We start from the raw sequence: 10,749 nt of genomic DNA, 5'->3' as shown, positions 1-10,749 counted from the left end.
CTAAACTGACTGAGCCACCCAGGCACCCCTCATTTTCTGTTTCTTATAAACAGCTTCCTGATATGGTGGCTTTCTGACCCTGAGCTGAGAGCTGGCAAGTGGACAGGCAGCTTCTCTGTTTTGCTGCTTCTAGGGTGATGCAGTCACTCCTTGGCACTTCCAGCCTTCCCCATGTGTGGGCAGAATGGAATGCACCAGTCCCAGGAGGTCTCAGGCATAGAACCATTGATGATGGCTTGTGGAAACTGGGTTGGCATGCACAAAAAGGCAAGTGCTGAAAGGGTCGATGTAGAGCATCACTTGAATCTGGTACATTTAAATAAACTTATAATAAATTGCAGATCAGGCCTGGAGACAGCATAAAATTGGACATGGAGACTGATTCCAGGGATTTCTGATTTATAATGTAGTTGAATTCATAGCCTTCCTCGGTTTCTTAGGTGAAAGTTAGGGTACTGGTTATTAACGGCTGAGATCCAGAGAATTTGAATGATGACATTTGATAAGACTCAAGTGAGTCATATTATCCTGATTCTCCCAACCTCCCTGAACTGTCATTGCCAGGAGAAGTAAACCCACTGCAGGCTAATGAGGCCTTCCTGGAAGACCAGACAGTGGTGACCTGAAGTAATCTCTTTGGGGATGTTAACTTTTCCACCATAATTGACCTATAATGAGAGTCAGATCCCAACATGCCTCAGGGGCTAATTACACAATCACATCTGGGAGCAGAAGTCTAATGTACTAAAAGATTTATAAGACTTAAAAATTTATAGTAGCACAGCCCAGATGAATATGTGTGGGATAGATTCCAAGGGTGCTAAACATGATTTCTGGTCCTGCTGAATTTATCTATGTGCATCAGCTTATCAAAGATTCTGCATCTAATGAGCTACCACGTGTACCGGGAACAGGTTTGTTTGCTTGACTATCGACTGTAAGTTGGAATCTTTGATGCATGGAAGAATATATTGCTCAGAGGAACACTAGCATCTTCAAAAAAAAGCTGTAATGCTCATCCTCCATAGACCAGAGATGAAGATGAGAGTTGCTGCCCTTGAAATGCGCTCCTGATTACAACAGAGATGATGAGGTTCTAGGGGGCTGAAATCAAATCAGCGGGGAAGGTCCCATTGCTATAACAGGGTACAGGGATGAGGGTGGTTGGGTGGTAATTAGCATGTTTTGAACCACAGAGATCTTTGGTGGTGATATCTTTGGGCAGTCCACTAAGTTTATACTTGATCTGTATAACCAAAAAGCACTAAGCTCAGCAAAACAAGATTTGACTTTCCCCCGTGATGATGGGGGAAAGTCATGAACTTCTCAGACTTGTCTCAGTTCACTGACCAAAATTCCTTGAATAAATGAGGGAATCAGGGGATCCTTGAAGAAGAGCCCTCTGGTGAGAAGACAAGTACGTATTGTAAATCTTTCTCTTATTCTTTTTGAAAGGGATCTGCAGCCATTTACTAGAAGCAAGAAAATACCCCAAATTTCTGGAATGGTTGGATTCTGGCTCAGAGTCACAAGACTTAGGATATCACTGTGGTCCACTGGTCAGAACAGGGCTTCTTATGAGGGTCAGGAGGTAAAGAGAGATTTAACCTGAACCTTTCCATGTCAAGTGTCTTTAGCCTAGTGTTTGTTTATTTCCTGAATCTAGAGATGGAGCGGGCACACCCAGCTATCAGGGGAAACTCCACATCAGCTCTGTGGAATGAAGGCTAGAATTTTGAAGAGGGTCCAGGACAATTCACTGACGTGTCCACTCCTTACCAAAATTGTAGACCAAAGGAAATAGCCACATTCATTGGCAGGAGGGGGACAGACATCAAATGTTGAAAGATTCAGAAATAGTGAAAAGAGTTTTGTCTGTGTAGAAGATACATGGTTCTTGGAACGTAATAGTAAATTACCATACGCCTAATCCTACTCCAGGGAAAGCCAAGGTGATCATTTTACCAGAATAAATCAGCATGGCTCCTGGTTTGGTATGAAGTTATTATCCTGAAAATTGTTGTCTTCTTTCCCCCTTCTATTCTAGTAAGCAAGAAACAAGAAAAGCAATTTTCTTTACTCGGGATCGTTTAAGGACTTGGTTCTCTCATGATCTCACAGAATATTGTGCTGGTCTACTACACTGACAGCATTATGATGATGTATAGGCTACGAGGTACCAATGATTGGGTTTTGAGCAAAGCCATACCCTCCTTTGGAATGTAATCATTCTCTTTTAAGGAAAGATGTTGGCTTGCTTTTGAGCCCTGGTAGACCACGGCACTTCAGTCGACCATTTAACCTGAACTTTCCATCATGGATTGTGTATTATATGAACTACATAGCCATAGCTTAGAGTATATGATCATAACTTTGAGTACAATTTGAGGAGAATTTCTTTCACAAAAAAGGATTGAAGTGGTACATGTTGTCTGTTATCTTGTAGGGAAAGATGGCCTGAGATCAGAATGCATACTATTTCATGGGCTATGGTTTACTTTTGGCCAGATGGACAGAGATGTGGAAAGGAGACTAGAGAAAAAAAAATGACAAAAGTATCTACGGAAGAGAATGTGGATAAGCCTCTCAAAATGGTCTATGTGAATGTGAGAATGTTTGCGGTTTTTCACTACAGGGTGGTTTTTCACTACGGGGTGCTCACTTTGAAGGAGTCTTCTTATAACCAAGTAGACAATTATTGTGCCCTGTTAATACCAATCAGCCTCTTTCCCCTGCCCTCCCAGTGGTTTTTTGGTGGAGCAATGGTGGGACAAGGTGACCAAGTGGCTGTGGGGGTAGGATGAGAAAGACGGGGCTCATCCCTTGAGTGAGGCTGACGTCTTCCACTAAAGCTGAGTGAGACCAACTGGAAGCCTTGATGCAGCCCCAAGTCCTGGAGTGGAGGAAAACCAGCCAGCTGCTCAGAGGCAGTTAGATTACATTTGAACTTTTCCATTGTGGAGGGGTCAGTGATTCATGCTTACTGAAATAGACATTAACACTGGGTATGATGCTTCTGCGACATCGAGAGGGAACTTACTAAATGCCTTATTCATGGTAGTGGTGTCCCACAAAACATTTCCTCTGACCAAGGAAATTATTCTACAACCTCCTTCCTCCTACCAAGCTCAGTGGATTCACTGATACTCAAAAGGTGTTTCATCACCCATATAATGGGGACCTTTTAGCATGATGAAATAACCTAATGGAGACCTAGTTATGGTATCAGCTGGGAGCCAGCACCTTGAGGGGTTGGAATGGTGTCCTGCAGGATGCAGTGTATGCTTTTAATCAGTGATCAATAGATGGTGGTGTTTTTCCACACCAAAAAAACGAGCATCTGGGAACCAACAGATAGACAGGGGAGTGAAGCTGTCATACCTACCCACAGACTTGTACATATTTTGCTTCCCATTCCCACAACTTTAGTCTCCAGTGGAGATGGTTGTTTTCCACACCAGGGACACGGTGATGGTCCCATTGAACCGGAAGCTGAGACTACAACCCAACTCATGTATCACTGGGTGAGCCCGCCAGAAGAAGGATAACCATGCTGGCTGGGGTGGTGGATCCTGATTATCAAGGGGGATATATCACTGCTGTCACACAATGCAGGAAGGGGCGAGTGTTTCTGGAACTCAAGGATTGTCAGCGTGCCTCTTAGTAGAGCAAGTCCATTGATCAAAGTTAATAAAAAACTGAAGCAACACCACGTAAGTGGAACCACAAAGGACTCATACCTTTTGAGATGGAAAGTCTGGGTCATGCAGAAGGCAGTGCTTTTGAGCAAATGCAACCTGGATGGATGGTGGGGAAGGAAGATAAGGAATAGAGTGAAGTTGCTGCCCGCATGAGAACCAGAGATGTTACTTACAGGTCTGCCCCCCCCTTGCCACATGAGATGTGCACTGTAGTATTATAACTAAGTGACACCATTGTGGAAAAGGATCCCAGAACTAGAAGACACGGTGTGGACACAAGCCCAGAAATCTGAAGGACGGTTTTGAAATTCCTAGAACTTGAAAATGAGGTGTTTTAGTCAATTTAACTTACATTTCAAGCAACAGAGAGTCTCCACCTAATATCAAAGTTTTGAGCAGCAGAATTTGCTCTATAGCTTAGACCAGGAGGGCTTTTGGGGTCATCCAGAAAGTAATTTAGTCTATAAGAGTCCAAAATCCAAAGAGATGGTCTAAGTGTTGAGTATCTTCCTAATAGTGGGGGAACAAAATGAAACCCCTTGCTTTTACTTTGGAGGAGATATTCCAATAGGCTCTCAAATTCTGGAACATCAGAAACTGAGTTGGCAGGTGCTCTATTTTTATTGTATTTATTTTTACCTCTCTGTCATGCAGGTGTCTAAACAAGGCTTCTGGGAACCTGTCATTTCCTGCCCTTAGGATTCTAATCATGATATTGTTCATGCCAGTGACAAGTGTGATGTCCTGTAGATTGGGCCACTGGGGCGGTATGAGCCCCTGAGATGTGGTTAGAGCATGGGATGGTAGTTGTACATAATTCATTCTTAGATTACACCATCTACTTATCCTCTGATCATTACTGTGCCCGTCCCTGGTTCCTCTTCTCTCTAGGGCGATCGTGACATCCTTTCAATTGCCAGTGCCCCCCTCCTTTAAAATATCCTGGTGCTTCCTGCACCAATGTCTTCCTCAAGGCCCCAAAGGAGACCTTTGAGAGCAGCGTGTGAGTGTGTGCGGGTAGAGGGAATGAAGGCAGCCTCTTGGGTAAATGCAGTTGTAGCATATCATATATTCAGCCTAATCTACAATTATGTTCCATAGTATTTGGTTGAGCATTCTCAAAATCCACTTCCATGAATATCTTTCAGATTCTGGATGTGTAAAAAGCACATTTCTACATCTCTTTTTAGACACTCTGTCTCTGGGATTTGACAGTTGTCCTTCTAGAAGGTTGCTGGAGCTGAGGATCCCTGGTTCCTGATCTCCCTGAACCCAATTATCCAATTCCCTGTGCTACACAGTATCCTTTGTACACATTCCTTTCTATGGAAGCTAGAGTCCTAACTAATGCAGAGACTGGCCCTAGATAAGAAGCTGCCAACCACAGACTCTCAGAGAAACGTGAATTAGTTAGAATTTATATTGGGCCAAGATGGAAAGAGGGACAGTGGGATTCTTAATCATTCTCTAAGATGGGAAGTCGGCCCATGCGCTGTGTATGGCAAAACAGCTAATTAAATCATCACCCATGGTGCAATGGGCTGAGGAGCCCACGGAGGGTAAAACCCCAGGGACCCAGGAACTTGTGGCAAAGACCAAGTAAACAGTACTGAGATTCTCCTGAGCAGCACTTGCTCCTCACCAGGAGACAGTCAGATCCCTAAAGTCTTTCCTCAAGGAGCAGGATGAAACCCAGAGCCCTTCTGTGATCGTAAAACAGTCTCCTACTGCTCGTTGCTGTTTATATTGCCCATCTTTCCCTGTTGCTCACCTGACGACAAGGATCTGAAATTGGCCCTGGGGGAGGGTCGCAGGGTGAGCAAGTTGAGAGGCTAAAAGTAGTTCATAAAAAAGAAGCTTAACAGCTGGAAAGGAAATGTAGAATTTTCTCTTTGCTCATCCCAAACCTGTTTGGTTTAGCTTGGGTCACAGTCCCACCCCATCTGTGAGGGGAATGGGTTCTGACAGCACACCAGAGTCCCCAAACCAGAGAGAAGTGAAATCCCCCAAAGGGAAGGCGTGGGGGCAGAGAACATAGACAACGATCTGCTCGGGCAACCAACACTGGGGTGTTTGTCACAGTGGCCATCGGGCACCTGACCCCGAGATGGCCAATTCCTAGATTAAGAGTAAGGAATTAGAACGAGTCTGCATCGAGTACTTACTATGTGTGAAGCCTCCCACAGGGTGCTTTATATAGACCATCATGTTCAATCCTCATAACATTTCTGGGATGCAAGTACCATAAGAATCCCAGTTTACAGAACAAGAGCCTTTCATGGTGGAGCCGGGCTACACAGTTGACCCCATGATGCCCCAACCACATGAGAGGGGAGGTGGTACATTAGCTAAGGTGATGAGACTCATGGCCTCCAGTCTAGAACATTCACTGGAGCATATTGGAAAGACACAAAAATCAATGGTAAGAAGGGAACAATAGGGGCATGCAGAGATAAGCAGGGACAGACACACACACAGAGAAGCTGGTCCGTAGAGCAATTAACTGAGGGTCCTAGAATCAAGTTTAGTTGACTTACAGCCTTAAAATAAATTGGCCAACAGAAAGAAAAAGAAACATTAACAAAAACCAAATGAAATCTTCTCTGACTGAAGGTGGCTTGATAGAATTCTGTTCATTGTCACAGAAAAAGCAACCAGGACATTAATATATTCCTGGCGGGCAATGCTTTCAGGGACTTCCTGGGGTTGCTGACTGGTGAGTCTGACAGCAGAGGGGGGGTCCCAGTGTAGCCGGCAGCAGGGAGCTCCAGTCCCAGGGCATTGGATACTGCAGGAAAGAGCAGCTGGGGGGGGGGGGGGTTGCTGCCTGGAGGCATCACTGAACTCTGGCTAATGGCAGGGGCCCAATGCTTCACCATTGTAGAAGCACCCAGGGGACAGAGGAGCTCGGGTACAAAAAGCTGAATATATAGTCCAGAAGTTCTTTGAGGCATAATGTCTTTCATATAATGCCCCAATAGTAGCTTTTTGAAAAATGCACAACTACCTTTTCCTTTCCATTTGTATTACTCACAGTGTCCAGACATTCCTCTAGGGACAGTCACCTAGTGGACGAGTCAGGCACCGAAACTCCAACACGTTTAAAATTTAAATTTTCAGGCTACTGACACACATTCCATCAGAGGCCAGGACGCGTGGGCTGTTTGTTTGCGGAGGCCCAGGGATGTCATCACCTTAGAGAGAAGACGGATATTGAAATACAGACTTAAGCATAACAGAAAGAGTTTACCTTTCAAAGGAAGTCCTTGTGTAGGAAATTGAAGGTGTTTGACCAGGCGGTGGCTGAGTGTCCTACCAGCCTATACTATACTTTTTTATTAGAACATTAAGGCACATTTATAATTTGGACAGAGAAAAAAAATCAGCCATAATTCCATTACTGTAGTGCCTTAAAACATCCCTTATGTGTTCCTTTGTTCCCACGGATAGGTATACTCTTTCTACGCAGTTGCATAAAGCCCTTCTGTTTTTTCTCCACCCCACAGGAGAGGTGGACGTTCCTTCTTGTTGTTATTTGATAGTTATCATTATTTTAAATCTAAAGCTCATCAAAGATTTTGGCTCACTGGATCCCAAGTAATAACTTGGGTGTAGTTCGATGCTAGAGAGTTCCTAAAACCTATTCCAAATGAACCTTAGATTCATATTGGAACGTGACTTTGCTGTCTTGAGTATGGCCAGTTTTGCCTTAAAGAGCAGAAGACAGAAGGACGGAACTCATAAGGAGTTTTAAACACGGAGAGTAAGCAAGCTTGGAGCTCGGGGGATTTAGGTGAACCTCGAGGGCCTGTCAGATTAGACAAGGAGCGGGCAAGCGGCATGTGCACCACGCGCAGAATCCAGAAATGTGATAAATGTGGATGGCGAATCAGCGGCCGGCCAGGCACATGGAAGAGCGTGTGAGTGGGAGACGTGATGGCAAGAGAGATGGCAAGAGAGCAAGATGGCACGAGGGAACTGACAGATGAGAAGGGTCACGGCCCCCCGGACTGGCAGCTCTGTCACCCCTAGATGGGCCCAGCACGCGCTGACAGCACCGTCTGCTCGCGGTGACCTGCAGCGACACCACGGGGTGGCCTCTCTGGAGACTCACTGCGTTTCTCCAGAAAAATGAGCATGCGTTATTGGCTCCAGGCACCTCTTTCTGTCGGACCCCTACCCCACCCCAGCTCTGATCTTTGCCATCACACCTCCAGTGGGGAGGGCCGCTGCGGGAAACAGGGATGAGGGGACAGGGAGGTGTCCGTCCTGCCCTGCACATTGCCCTGCTGGTTACCTCGCCACACCTCTCACCCTTGCTGCTGGCGCTGTGTGTAAACTGTGTGCTTCGGTTTATTTTTTAAGATTTTATTTATCTATCTGACAGAGAGAGAGAGAGAGAGCACAAGCAGGGGGAGCTGCAGGCAGAGGGAGAGGGAGAAGCCGACTCCCAGCTGGGCAGGGAGCCCGATGCGGGGCTCGATCCTCGGACCCCGGGATCGTGACCCGAGCCGAAGGCAGGTGCTTAACCCACTGAGCCACCCAGGCGCTCTAGCTTCTAGCATTTTAATTTGGTCTGTGGGGCTTTTCATTTCTGATGGCTAAGAGGGCATGCCTGGTGGTGCACGGGAGGGCCATCATTGCATCAGAGAAATCATTTCCCACAGGACAGGTCATCAAAAGGTGTCCTAGGCTGGAGACAACTGTCATTGCCCCAAACTTTCCCAGTTTTCCCAGGAGAGCTCAGACGTTTGAGTTTACCTTCCGTGTATGGCCGTAGATTGGAACTTCGGCCAAAGATACAACAAATTATTATGCAATGCCACCAAGGGTACAGCGTTTAAAACACAACATACTTATTTTTATTTTTAAGTGTGTACTAAAAAAAAATCTCTGAATGAGCTTAAGAATAAGGGGCTGCTTGGCACATTTGCACATCTGTTTTTTGTTTGAATCCATGGATGCTTAAAATTTCTTTCTTTTCTTTTTGAGAGAGACAGAGCAAGAGCGAGCAGGGGTGGGGGAGGGGCAGAGGGAGAGCGAGAAAGAATCTCAAGCAAACTCCCCTCCCAGCACAGAGCCTGATGCGAGGTTCGATCTCACGACCCTGAGACCATGACCTGAGCCAAAACCAAGAGTTGGACCCTTAACTGAGCCACCCAGGAGCCCCTAAAACTTTGATTTTACATTTGGCACTGGTTTCTAAGGATGCCCTTTGATTCTATCAATACTAGATTTCAGCTCTTTCAGAACACCCAGGTAATGACATATGACCGAAGAAGAGGTGGTTGTCCTTGCTGCAGGGACGCTGGATTCCCACACAGCCTTGCAGAGAGTGTCCATTGTGCCACATCTAAATAACACTGCTGGTGTTGAGCTTATGAAGGAAGCTCTGAAGATAAAGTCAGCACGGAGGGAGAACACCCACGATGATGAAGCCCATTCGAAGTCAGCGTGGGACAGGCGTCGTGTTTCCTTGTTGCTGTGCAAGCTTCAGGCACCCCACTTTGGAAATCAGCAGTGGAAATGAACATAAAATGAATGAGACATCTCTGTCTTGCTCCTTCTCTGATCCTCACTAAACGCCGGTACGTGGATGGCCCCAGAGAAAGTCCCGGGTACTTGGTGAGGTCAGAGGTTCACAGACCTCCAGCCCCCAGAGCATTTGTCTCCTGTCTGGCTGTGGCAGCCAGCACCCCTGGGTCCGGGGAAGTGTAAGCCATTACTCCAAGCAGAGGACTCGTGAGCTTCCCCGTGGTGGCACAAAGCCAGCCAATACAACACAAGAGCGGTTTAAAAACAGGAAAACGTGGTGTAGACAGAGTCGCCAGCAAGGGCGGGGGGAGGCTCTGTCCTGGGGGAGGTGGGGCTGTCGGTGGAACTGGAGATGGAGCCTTCAATCTGTGTAGACTACCTCCAGCTGAAGACTACTCATCTTGCCACAGTTGCTTTAAACAGTACGCAAACGCCCTGCTCTTCTCTTTTCTCTTCCTTGGTACTGATCAGAATTTGGCTTGTTGCACAAGGTACTGAGGACCTGAGCACCTACTATTTGTGCTGGCTAAGTATTCCATAACTAATAATAATAATGGTGATGTGTGAATTTGTGTGGTGCTTGATCACTCACAAAGTGCTGATATTTGGAAACTCAACTTTGCAGCATGACAGCCCAGCGGGCATTCTTGTCTGTAACACCCCCACACCCCTTGATTCTCACCCGCATGTCATCCCTGACAGCAGCTGACTGACTTCCAGGTGCTCCTGAGTCTTGACGCCATATTTGCCAGGGGCCAGTTCTCTGCCTCTGTGCTCAGCGTGGACCCCCCAGCCGCCTTCGTCTTGTACACTCCACCTAACCTTCTCGATCCCAGGCTTCCCCGGGGGGCCCTTTCTGTCCCTCTCCCATCAGATGGGGCCCTCCTCTCTTAACCGATCTCACACCGGCATGTTCCCTCCCAAAGCTTGTGCGGTGCGTGCTTGTTCATCCGTGGGACTGTGTGTGGTCACTACACGTGGCCTGGTTGAAGGTGAGGTTCAGAGCCAGGTTCTGCAGGCAGGTCAGCGTGTGCAGACACGACCAGGACCCCCAGACGGAGCAGGTGTGGGCTTCAGCTCTCTGGCTCCTGCCGCATGGCATTGCTGTCGTGATGACATGGGTAGGCCGCTTCAGGCACTTGGAAGAGGGCCTGGGACGCCCACAGCATGCAGGGTGTTGGTTGTCATTATGTGAGGGCCACACGCGGTCCCTGCTGGAGGTGGCTTCATGCTCGCAGGGACCCCCGCTCCTGTTCCCCGTTATGTCCCCAGCGCCCAGCACAGCACCTGCACACGGCAGGCTCTTGATAAACATCTATTGAATAAATGGGTGAAATGAGTGAGTTCAAGGAAAAAAAAAAATTTTTTTTTTTTACATTTTTTTACATTGACATTTTTTTACATTGCTACCATGTAGACTGCCTTCTTTAGGGGAGGGAAGAAAAGATATGCACTGCTTCTGTGCTGGTAGAATGTGAGCCGCTTGTCATCCCTATGACTTAGCACCAGGCAT

The sequence above is a fragment of the Leptonychotes weddellii genome, chromosome 10 (assembly GCF_054177405.1).
Source record: "Leptonychotes weddellii isolate Sample4059 chromosome 10, ASM5417740v2, whole genome shotgun sequence".
NCBI classification, from domain to species: Eukaryota; Metazoa; Chordata; class Mammalia; order Carnivora; family Phocidae; genus Leptonychotes; species Leptonychotes weddellii.
The sequence above is the reverse complement of the archived record's forward strand: the minus strand, read 5'-3'. Positions refer to the sequence as shown.